At 38.3% G+C, this 12,814-nt stretch overlaps 1 long non-coding RNA gene across 1 annotated transcript; it reads left to right on the top strand.

The window, feature by feature from the left end:
* The first annotated feature begins 13 nt into the window (after positions 1-13).
* On the top strand, positions 14-7,022 carry LOC149788593 (uncharacterized). The gene is made up of 3 exons (XR_016424176.1): positions 14-120; positions 462-527; positions 5,899-7,022. It is a non-coding gene; the product is annotated as an uncharacterized LOC149788593 (long non-coding RNA).
* Positions 7,023-12,814: the final 5,792 nt, after the last annotated feature.

Raw genomic sequence — 12,814 nt, 5'->3', positions numbered from 1 at the left:
AGTTATCGTAACCGTGACGTTGATCTCGTTATGGAAAACTTGAACCAGTATTGTAATATGTTGGCATTCGTTTAGCAGGAAGTCGTTTGCTATGCACGCAACTATCCAGTGTACTCAATGGTATTGATTTTAACTTACTGAATTTCCTTTTGAGCAAATATCTGAGCTTTTTGTGTCTTGCATTACCTGTGCCATCACAACTGCGTGCCTTTATTTCAGTAGGAAAGGAAACACCAATCATTATTCAGTCTCAGGCTAGATCTGTAAACAAAGACGATCTAGGTTGTTATCCAATAGTTTCAAGTTTGTCTTAATCGACACAAGATTTGTGAAGAGAACCCAAACACACTTAAATAGAAAAGATAACACTTATTAATTACCAGCACTATTGTTTCTTGGAGATATCTTTTAATTTGTGAATTGTAACTTGATAAAAACATAACACAACTCATATTTTTCAGGCCACATGCAGGTGACATTGGAATACTCAAATTACATATAAGGTGGCGTAGCGTATTCTTATTAGGGTAAGTCTTGCTTACATAGTGTGAAGAACAATCAATTGACGAGAGAGAGAGAGAGAGAGAGAGAGAGAGAGAGATTGGTCTGGAACGTGCATTCCAAGTTAAGACTAAACATTCATAAACACAGTGAATTCAAGACATAAATGGTTTGAAAACCCCCAAATATAATGTGTTAATGCCAGGAAGATGCTCTGCCATGTAGCACACATTCCACTGTTATCAGTAAAGGAAGGTTAAGATATAATGAAATCGTACAAATGTGTATTGAAAATATGCGACAATTCCAAATATATAACAATCACCATATCCAGACGTGTGCCATAGAGAAATAAAATAAAAAAATACAAAAAGTACAAAGTAGCACATTCCATAGGATTTGTTATCCGTTGTAGAAATTTAGATCAGTATTTTGTTCGCAAACCAGGAAGTACGTCCGTACACGGGAACGTCCATTCAAGCTCGGTGATGCATACAATATATGTTTACCTGATTAAGTCTTTCTCATACAATACGCGTCGTTTGAATAGGCCACAGTGAAATAATATACATGTATTTATATAAGAAGAAAACATATAATTTGTTAATGCGTTGCAATTTGAGTTCATATTATATAATTTAGTTTTGATTATAATTGTAGGATGGGTAGGAAATGGTGGGTATGGTGTAAACAACTTTAAACTATATAAACACCACTTTTGACCTTCATTAATGATATTGGCTAAACTACTATATTGCCAGTCGCCGTGTTTAATACAACTCTTTTCACAGCAAAAATATAAATAAAAATAAAATAAAATAAAAATAAAATAAAATAAATAAATAAAACAACAAACAAAAACGATAACAACATCAAATACATCTACACTACAAGCATCACTGTCACAATCCTTATTAGCTTGCATTTTTCGGCCGCTATGAACCAACAACCCCATTCATAACAACGTTAATCAAAATAACTAACTTAATAAATGAATAGTGTTCCGCCTACAAATATGATAGGAGCAATGTACTGTCAGGTTTTTCATAATATCTATTGAAAGAAACCGTAATGTTTATGTGCTTCTTTAATACTTTAGACCATGTTTTTAAACTATTCTTTAATAACGAGTGAAATAACTTAATTTACATTATTAAGGTAGCTTGCTTTCTCACCTTGTTTTTGCACTTCCGTTAATTTTGTGAACAAGTGCACGTAGTAGTAGTATTAGCAGTAGTAGTAGTAGTAGTAGTAGTAGTAGTAGAAGCGGGTAAAAGGAGTACGGTTGTACTGTCCCATGTGTAGCTATAGGAGACGTGATGGGAAAACAATTGGATATTATACTGTTTCATGAGTAGGCATAGGGGACGTGATGGGAAATATTTGTGACATTATGCTGTCCCATGAGTACGCATATAGGAAGTAATGAAAAAAAATGAGGACATTATACTGACCCATGAGTAGACATGGGAAAAAATGTGGAAATTGTACTGACCCATGAGTAGACATGAGAAAAAATGTGGACATTATACTGTCCCATGAATAAGCATTGGGGACGTGAATAGAATATTTTTTAAATAGACATTTTACTGACATATGTATGCCAATAGGGGACACTATGGAAAAAAATTGCACTTTATACTGTGTTATGAGTAGCTACAGGGGACATGATGGGGAAACAGATATTATACTGTGTTATCAGTAGCCAAAGGGGACATTATGGGAACAAATGGCAATTATACTATCTTATACAATGTTGTTCTTTGTAGAACATGCCTTCGCTTGCATGTATTGGAGAACGCTTCCTTCCACTTGGTTTCGTATTGCATCGCCTTTCAGGGCTGAGTCTGTTGTGGCTGCTGTTGCAGTTGCCATCGGCAGCGTGGTCACTTGTTATTCAGTCACCCTATTCGTGTAGTTAGAGTTGGTTTGTTGTCTTGGTTAAAGATTTCTGGTGAAACATGTGAAGACATGTCAAGAAAAGTCCTCACGTTTGCGATTCCGTAAGTTAGCCGTCTCGGGGATATTAGGATTGTCAGTCCAGTTACTGTATCCGCTTATGGTACCAGCGGTGAAGGTCCATTCAAGGTTGTAACGACTAAGCATTAATTTGCATAGATCCACCGATTATATTTGTGTTTATTATGGCTGTAATTAAAAAGGAATCGTTAGTTTTTAGCTCCAAACCAGTCTATGAATCCATCTGAAATAGGACCATCTAACATGGGATCATTGGCCCGAAACGGTGCGATTAGCATTGGACTAAACCATCCTGGTTGGATGAGCAGAGTTTGCGTTTTAGTAAGTTTGAAAGCAGTTAATAATGTCGCTCTAATCGTCGTTGCTGTAGCTATCAGCGGAACAGTTCCTTTCTTTATGATCAGAAGTTTCCATATTTTCCTTGGGAGACTTTTGAGTGTTCTGGTTTGAATATGTACTTTATTTTGCTGAACAGCAGCAACAAATTTCCAGTGTTTGGCTAAACCAGGTGTTACTGAATATTTACCAATTTTTGAGTCGTTCGATGATAATGATATTCATGACGACGATGCCATTGACTTTTTACGAATGAAACCACATATAACCTTTTAATATTGGTAATATAATCCAATTGGTATTGTAAAGTCTTACAAACTAAATCTTGCATACCAAACTAAAAAGAAGTTACTTATTTTCTAGAGGGATCGCCTAAAGTTGTTAAAAACCGTTCTGCTCTGTGCTTTTTTCCCGAGAGGAGCAACTCTTCAAATGCACGTAGAGGCAGAAGAGTATAAGGAGGCGTAGCTTTATAGGCTGGTCTCCTGTTGGTGGACGTCAACAGATTTGGAAACACTTTTCAAATCTGGTGTAGCTCACATCTTAAGAAAATGGATCAGATGTTTCTTTATGAGTGATTGTATGTTAGCTGACTCTTTTCCTATCATTACTATGGTATCGTTGTTTCCATTATACGTGCATGTTTAGAATGAAATACCTCTCATCCCTTTGTGGATTCTCTCTTCGTCTTCTTCTTGGTTGTGTCATTAAGCCGTTTTTGTCTTTTTGGGTCCGGATAATCACCACAGCCCCGTGACTTGGCAAGCAAGATATATACTATATGCAACCCGTGGTTGATTAGCATCAGTAATATATATTAACCAGAGAAGCTCAAAAGATGTTGTATGCTTTTTCCGAGACAATATCGAAATATCCTGATAAATTATTCTTTTTTAGCAATGACCGTACAAACTGAAGAGAATAAACTAGGTCATGTTTATGAGCAGTACAAGATAAAACGTCACGCCACTGACGAATACTAAATCACCCAGTCTGAAGCATCTGATAGAATGTCTGAAATAACATCTGAAGAGAGTGATGATTTTAGTGACTGTTCTATCTGTAGTGGTGAGGATATATAAGAGAAAATCAGTTAAACAAAGATTTTGGGGCATTAATATAAAAATGGAATTATACTCAACAATCTTCAGTATGTCTATGAAATGTGTATAACGACTCAGAAGAGAAGCAACGTAAGCACCAACATATTTTTTTGGAAGCTATTACTAATGGCATCATTTGCTGTCGATATAAAAACAAGCCTCTTTATTTGAGAAATCCTGATTTAAAATATTGAGTTACCATAAAGTCGCGTAATGGACTCTGTTAAGTTCTCTATCTGCATAATATCAATATCAGTGTGCTATTTTGATGTGCAGGGGATGAAAGAGCGGCGAGTGGTATCTCTAGTCAAACTGGTTGAAAAACGAGAGAGTCGTGAATCCAGCGATGTCGTGACACACAGGAGCAAGTATCTTGCTGAGTACACATATAATATACGTCACACCTGAGGCGGATACTTCCTTGACGTCTGTTTGAGTGTATACAGTGTGCTATTTACACGGCATTCTGCTATGTTTATCCAACCCCATTCGACACAGCAGCAGATAACCGTAGGCGTAACATATTTGTTCTATCCTCTTTTAGCAAGGGCAAGACGGTTTATTCATCGAGTTTCCTTGCTGAGAGCATTTCCCGTTCTACCAGGATAGCTCGCACGCAGTCTAGGAGCTCGCTTGCCGAACACTGTTGAGACCATCTTTCATTATGTGCCGATGATACTGGTCGAGCACTAGGTGCAAAGTTTGATATTATTACCACCTCCTCCAGTACAGATCCAAGACCAGAGGGAAGCTGAATGTGCTTTTGCTTTGCAAACGCTCTGGTAGCTTTTATGCACATTTTGCTGCTGCTTGTTGAAGCACTCCCATGGGGGCGACCAATACCAGTTGCGAGAATTAACTTGCTACGCCTGTGGAGATACTCTCGCATCTTGCAAAGTCTTGCCTGACTTTCTTTTATGAGTAGATCTGCTTGACTGGATGCGAGGATTTCTCTCACAGTTGATTTTTTCCACCCTGTATAATTTATAAAGCGTCCTTACTCTAACCCCATTACCTTAGGGTGCAATACAATCTTAGATCTGGGATGATAAAAAGATTTCACTTCAATTGTTGCTATTTGTCCTGCATGTAGCATTTCTAAAATTGGTCGAGGCAGCCAAATGTGTCACAAATATAACACCTGCGAAATGAAGCCCTAGGGCAATGCCGCAGGCAGCATCGTAAACCAGGGTGGCTTGCATCACATTGTATACGTAAAATCTTCTTTTTCATTGAGCTTTGCTCCATATTTGCTCAGTTTTGCTCCGCATTTGCTCATCAAGATCAACAAGAGTAAACTGCATCACCTTGACAAAAGAACTCGTAGATCGCCTCCTGATTCCTTTGTCGGCGAAAATAGTATATGCAACCTATTACAGACTGCAAGTTGCCTTCGCAGCTCTACTTACACCTGCTCCAGAACAATCGTTCTAGTCAAGTTGTAATATTGCAGCTCGAGAACAATTCCAATCCGCCGGTGGAGTATATTGCAACATATAGTTGCAATATACTCATGAAAGTTGTGTATATAAGGAGAAATCTGAGCAATCAGATTCATTTAAATTTTGGAGTCATTCTTATTTCTTATGTTCCTGTTGTAAATTCTAGTCCGCAGACGATTTTATGTTGTACTTTGATATTAATTGAGAAGAAAACATTTGTTTGGACTATTCGGTGGAAATAGAAATTGCAGCCTTTTGGACTATAATGTTATTTTGGAACTATTGAAAATATTTCAAAGGTGTTTTGGACAACGCCATTTTGACAATGTCACGATTCTTGGTGGACCTGTACATTTTCGGCACATTTATATGGAAGTTTTCATTCTTTTGAACTTTAATATAATTCTTTTAGGATTATTTTGGATTCACTTCATAATACTGTAAGTTCCTCTCACATTTTCCTTTATAACGTTGATAGTTAAATTATTTGTTAAGCTTTATAACACTTGTTGGTTTTGCTTCTCGTTTTTACTTAGTTTATGGCCAAAGAGACGTAGCAGATGCGACACTAGTTTGTAGAGGATGCCAGCGGTCTGGAAAGAGTGGAACGTGATGTCAAAAGTGTAGCCAGTGATGTGGAGTCATTGAAAAATGAAAAACTAACAACGTAATCTTTTGTAACCCTTGTGGTTACTGCAGCCCTAAGTGGTCTAGGTGATGCCATTTCGAGTGCTCGTGGAGAAAACACCAGTTAATAAAATTGTCATCCAAGTATTCATACATGGTGTATATAGCTATGGTACGACAATGACACCAAGTGTACAAGGATTGGTACTATCTATCCAGATGGTGTAGCCTGATTAAATCAAACTCTAAAGCCAGATGAGGTTGCGTATGTCTGCCTGCATTGGATTGTTCACTCAGTATAGATGGCCAACGGTTCTACTATTCTGCCTGTGTCTGTATGGGTGTGCCCAGAATATTATACCTGCTTCTGGTGTGTGGCCTGCATGGGTGTTAGTCTTAGAAAACATGTTCTATAGTGGATTCGCTTTGTTTTACACTGCGCAGATTGTATCAGAAAATGGGGATCGCCTTTATGCCCGCCTGTGCTACATCCTGTGCGCACGCAGCATGATGACCGCCTATGCCATCTGCTACAGTAAATGGAACTCCGCCAATGCATTTTTGGCTGGATGCTAATCTGAAATGGGGAAAATGTTATTGCATCACAAGTCAAGTAAAGTTTGTATATAGACAGATTTGGTAAACAGTTATTCATACTTACTTAAGATCGTTCTTTTCTATCATTTCTAGTTGTGTTCAGATATAATTTGAGTGGAAGATTTTATTTTTATTTAATATATTAATTGGAATTACAATGTGCTTATTGACATTTTGGACTAAAACACTACTTTGTGATTATTCAGAACGCATTCAAAGAAATTTTGGATTACATCAGTGTGGACATCAGGATATTCAGGACTATCAGAATTCATTTGGAACATTCTATACTTTTCGACATACGATAGGACATTTAGGACTATCTGAATTCATTCGGATCATCCTATACTTTTGGACATACGATAGGACATTTAGGACTATCTGAATTCATTCGGATCATTCTATACTTTTGGACATACGATAGGACATTTAGGATTATTTGGGATTTAAATCACAATGATGTAAGTGGTTGTTAAATTTACAATTTGTAACTTCGACAAATAAATAACTTGTTGATTTTACCTACATTGCTGGTTTCACTTCCTTTCTGTTAAATATTGAATACGAAGTGTCTATCAATTATGATTTTCATAAGATAGATTTTCCTTTCTGAGAAATTTTCCAGTGATCGAAACAAGATTAATAAGTTTAATGTGAACATTTAATTAATATTGGAATAAAAATATCTACGTTTTACGAGTTAAACGTTTACGTTCTACAGAAAATACTTTTTTATTTGCCCATCTCAGATGTACAAACTTCTCTCCTACCACTCAATTATTAAAAGATTTACACTTTGCTATCGATCAAGCTGGTTACCAGTTCATTGTTATGCGTAGTTGATTGACAGATTGAGATATACCTCCCTCAGTGGACAGGGGTCAGTTTCTTCGCAACAGACAAGGTAGCAAGAACAGTCGACCAGTTATCGAAATAAAACGTGTACCTATTCAAATTATCGCTTAAACATCACATTGTTAGTTTGATTACCCAGTGATGGTGTAAAGCTAAAATTATAGACTGAAATCTGTGCGGCCTGGTTGCATTCTATTGTTTAGCAGCTAAAACAAGCAACAAATTGGTGGTTATGTCCCTACTTAAAGTTTAGTTATCACAATAAAATCCCAGTGAAAACATATTGAAATAGTATTTTTCGGACAATAAAATGCCAGTGAAAATATATTGAAATGGCATTTTTCTGACGATAAAATGCCAGTGAAAATATATTGAAATGGTATTTTTTGGCCAATACAATGCAAGCGAAAATACGTGTAAATGTCAATGTTGTGACAATAAAATAGCAAAGAAAATTTGCAGAAATTACATTTCTCCAACAACAAGAGATGTGATCTGCTCAAATACACAGAGGATATTTTCTTTTCCTACATCAAATCAGGATATATTAGTAGTATAGTGGGGCACCCTAGGGACAATTGAACTTACCATTAAATACGGGGTCCCAGCGCTCTGGGGACAGTGGGAATTTAACATGGGAAATTGAGCATGGGAAATTGAACATGGGAAATATAGGACCGGCACTTAGGGGGGCAATGGGAAAATGCATTACAGAACTCCCCTGGGCAAGTCTGGGGACAAGGGGAATTGAACATGGGAAATTTGGGAAATACAGGACCCGCCCTTGGGGGACAATGGAAAAACGCATTACCCTCCCCCCGGGCAAGTCTAGGGACACTGGGAATTGAACATGAGAAATTGAACATGGGATAGATTTATATAACACATTCAACAGACAAACATACAAACATAAACAACTATAAACACACTAAAAATAATTTTGAAACAAGAAAGCAACTTTTTTCGAGGCATATGAGTGGCCCTGAAAAAGGCCTTTGGTTTCTTCTTCTTCTTCTTCTATTTACTCCACTTCTTCCACCAGCTTTCGACTTTTCCCAACATTCCTTTCTACTTTTCATCCTCTGGAATCCAGTCACGATGGCCCATCAGTCTGAATTTCTCCTGGACTTTCATCCAGTTGTTGTTTAGTCTCTCAAACTCCTCCTTTTTCTTTATATTTTCTTTTTCCTTTCTTTCCTTTCACCACCTTTCTTTTATCTTCTTCACTCCTTTTGTCAACACATTTCTCATCAGTTCTTCTGCTTTCTTGAGCTGGTCCAGTCCCCACCTTACGAAAGACCACTCTTTGAAATTAAATATATCTTCTAAAAAACACCTTCATTACAATATCTAAGGCCTCCTTCAATGTTCCCACTCTCACATACTGAGGGTGAATGAAGCCTCCTAATCTCTTCATTTCTTCCTCTATCATGTCTTTCACAAGATTCTTGGCTACTTTAGGCTTATCACTTGTCTTGTTACAAAGTCTTTTGTAACTGGATGCCTCCATTCCTTTCTCAAGTCTTTGCACTACATAGGTGGCATCCACTATCCAATACCAACTGTCCTTCAAGTAGTTAAATAAAACTGAGGCTGCTGCCATCTTCTTCTTTGGTTATTCCGTAGAATGGTGCAAACGACGAACGCTTTGATTTTATATTTGTCAAGCACACACGTGAAGGAAAACATCCCTTACATTCACTACACATATTATATATTATCAACACAGAGGTAAGGAGCCAAAAACACAAACCAAATTATACTATATACACAGGAGAAGGAGAAAATCAAACCCAAAATATAGTATCAATACCCACAATATGCTATCAACACAGAGGTGAGGAGTCAAATAACAAACCATAATTTACTATCCACACAAGCGAAGAAGCAAAATCAAACCCAAATTATACTATCCACAAACCACAATATCTACTATCCATACACGCGAAGAAAAAAATAACTAAACACTAATATACTATCTACACACGGGAAGGAGAAAGAATCACACACTCTACTATTAACACACACACGTAAGCGAACGCTTACAAACCCAAAATAGCTACTATCCACACAAGCTTATGCGTACGTGAGCTCATACAAACACACACACACACACACACACACACACAATCAGTTAATGAGTCAGTTTTTATATTCACACTACTCCACACTCTCAAACTGGAAACTTTAATAGCCTTTTTTCTAGAGATTTGGTTAGCCCTGAGAAGGGCTGTTTTTGTAAACTCCAAATGCACATGGTTAATGCCTACACCTTCCACGCCAAGCACCAAACACGCAGCGTCTACTCCAATCGTTCTCCCAATTTATTGTTGTTCTTGGGAACACTGACGGAGGTTGACTGGCTTCACTTTCCCAGTCTTCACTTTGAGGGATAGCGAAGACTTCCCTCCTTCTTCTATTCTGCACACGTGGATGTTGCCGGACCTCTTTGTGTGGGACGACAAGTCTCTGTTGTGCTGGTTGTGTCTGTGGTGCTGGAAGTGGCTGTGGAGGATTTATCATCACTGGCGTAACTTCACAGCTCTGTCTCATCATAGGGTTAGACAGGATCGTTTGTTTCCTTTCCTTCTCCTCTTACTTCATCCTTTTATCCGCTTCTTCTTTAATTCTACCTTACTCTACAATAGCCTACGCAGCCAGCTCATTCGGGAGTCGCCTGGCATATTCCAGAGGCATCTAAAGTTCAATTAATTTAGCGATTCTGCTAATCATTCTCTGCAGTTGTCTCGTTGACAATTGGTAGCCAGACTGACGAGCGTTCCCTTTATATATGTCAAGCACGGACGTGAAGGAAAACATCCACTGATACCAAAACGTACTATACCATATCATCACCCCAAAAGAAACACGGAACGCGTGGACTGAAAAGAAACACTCACTCACTTTTTTTGCTTACAAACCCTAACTACTTTGCCTGACACCATGTAAATTGACGTAAGCTTCGCTCAACTTGGCTAGTCTTGAGCACATCTTCATAGGAGGATGATTTAACAATGGATGGTCAGACTGGAGACTAAACCGCTTATATAGTTCAAGCGCGGACGCGATAGGAAACTTCCCTAAACTGTTTAGAGTAGGAACGCTAAAATAGTTTGATTTGAGGGATAGAGAGAAGTCAAAGAGCGTGGTTCATGATACAAATGGCAAGCAAACGACAGACGCATTTTTTCAAAACACAACATTTTTATTCAAATAACTAACAACCAACAATTAAAATTTTTTAAATTAACAATAAAATAAACAACAAAAAAATCTTATAATAGCAATCTATTTTGGACAAGATTGACAACGTTGTGAACTGATGTTAGACTTCCACTGTTGGAAGTCATTGGGCCATTGATGTACACTACGTTTCCTAACTAAAGACAAAAGATAACCATAATGGTCACAAAACCATCGATCTACTTTCTCATTGTTTCTAGAGGAGTGACGATCAAAATGAGTCACTAAATATTCTAAAGAATATCCAAGACTGCGTTGATGAAGAAAATACTCACAATATTGTCCACACACCATGGAATCTGTGCCTTGTAATTTCACATTATTGAATGGTGTTGTCTGTGCATTTCTTCTCATAAAGTCGATGATGTCGTCTTCAAAGGGGACAATCCATAAGAATCAAAATACTCCACACAACCATCACGGGGAAAGTAGACGGCTACCCAGTGGGTTCCTGAGAGATGACTGTCATTCGTGTTGATGAGATAAGCTTGATGGTCTTGAGGTTTGCGATGAGGCAGTTCATCTTTTGCGCACTCGACAGGATTCCAAGAAGCAGTGCAAGAACTGTGGTTCAAAAGGTAATAATGTTCCCAGGTATCCATTTTTGTGTTGTTTTTCTTCAAAGGTAATTGTAGGTGATCAATTCACCCCTGACTTTCTCTTTGAAAATATCTCACAAGTAACCGTTTCTTCGTTTCGTCTCTGCACTCTGAGCGAAGAGAGCTTCGAAGCGATCGATTTCTAGAGTCATCAATGGAGGAAAGGAATGTTCACGCAAGTCTTTATATCACTGATGCAACACGGCATCCTCTGAGATGAGACACCAAGCTTCGTCCAGATACTTCTCCAAGTTTTCTTCTCGACTCTGCATCAGACATGTATCGTGTTGAATTTGACTGGGGTGATCGTTTTGACATCCATAACAATTTTTCTTCATCAATTCCGTAATTTTTTTTTCTTCTGCCAAGTGTTTGGCAAAACAGGAGACTAAATGTTGTTCTTGTTCTGTCCCTCTGGACTTCATCACCACATCCTTTTCGTCTTTGTCTTGGGGTTCTACTTCCACGGTCTCCTCCCATTCCAAAGATTCTCCACTATTCAAAGAGGGATACGTGTCTTCCACAGCTTCTAATAGCCTAGAATGATTTTTCTCAAACTGTTGATTTCTATGGCATTGACAAATGTGGCATACAGGATAAAGTTCATCGTGTTGTTTACAGGTATTGGCTTTGCAAACTGAAGTTCCACACGAATCTGGCCATATTGTATTGGGTGGAAATGTCCCTCGTCGCTCCCTTGATCTGGAGTGAAATCAAAAGCCCACAAAGCGTAACCTTCTGCATAATCTTCATTCGTAATACCGTGACTAGTGTTGGTTCCTAACTGTCCTGTGGCTTTGTACAGGGACAAGTACGATCTCAAGTAACTCTTCTTCTCGTCACTAAAGTCAGGTTCGAAAGGTCTGGTACATAAGGTTTTGCCATCTCGACTTACTTCGATTTTGGACACATTGTAGTGCTGAAACTCAAAAGGATTTTCCTCGAAGGCTCCATTGAAGGCTGTATTTTTGACGATACCAAGGATCAAACGTTTAGGTAACTGTCCTTGGAACAGATGATCTTCGATCATGGATTGATGTCCAGCGGGAATGGTGAAAGTTTTCAGTTCCACGCGTCGTATCGGATACTTGGCGGTCGTTCTGCTCAAAGTGTGACTGATGTAGTTTCCCACTTTAGGTAAGACTTCCACACGTCGCACGTAGAGTCTGGCTTCTTGGATGATGGTTTTGTAATAGACAGCATCACTTATCAAATGGAAAGCGGCACTGCTACGATTCAGTCTCAGGCGGACAACCACACTGTTCAGCAAATACTTCTCTTGCAACCACGTGTCTAAATGCAAACGATCTATCAGTTCTGAAGTTGTGTTGAGACCTTTGATTTTGTTTCTTCTCTTCTGCTTTTTCATGTCGTTTCCTTCTTGGCTCTTCTTCTTTTCGTTATTGCTGTTGAAGGAGAAAAGCTTGCTCTGCTTCCTTCTGCTGTTGTAAAAGTTTTTCCAATTCTTCTTTCTGTCTTTGCTTAAAATCATCGAAGTGTGGTAAAGAAGGAGAAGGTGGCGAAGGTACTG

Source organism: Sinohyriopsis cumingii, chromosome 11 (assembly GCF_028554795.1).
Source record: "Sinohyriopsis cumingii isolate HCF-2022 chromosome 11, ASM2855479v2, whole genome shotgun sequence".
NCBI classification, from domain to species: domain Eukaryota; kingdom Metazoa; phylum Mollusca; class Bivalvia; order Unionida; family Unionidae; genus Sinohyriopsis; species Sinohyriopsis cumingii.
Note: the sequence above shows the minus strand (reverse complement) of the source record. Positions and strands in the feature narration are given on the sequence as shown.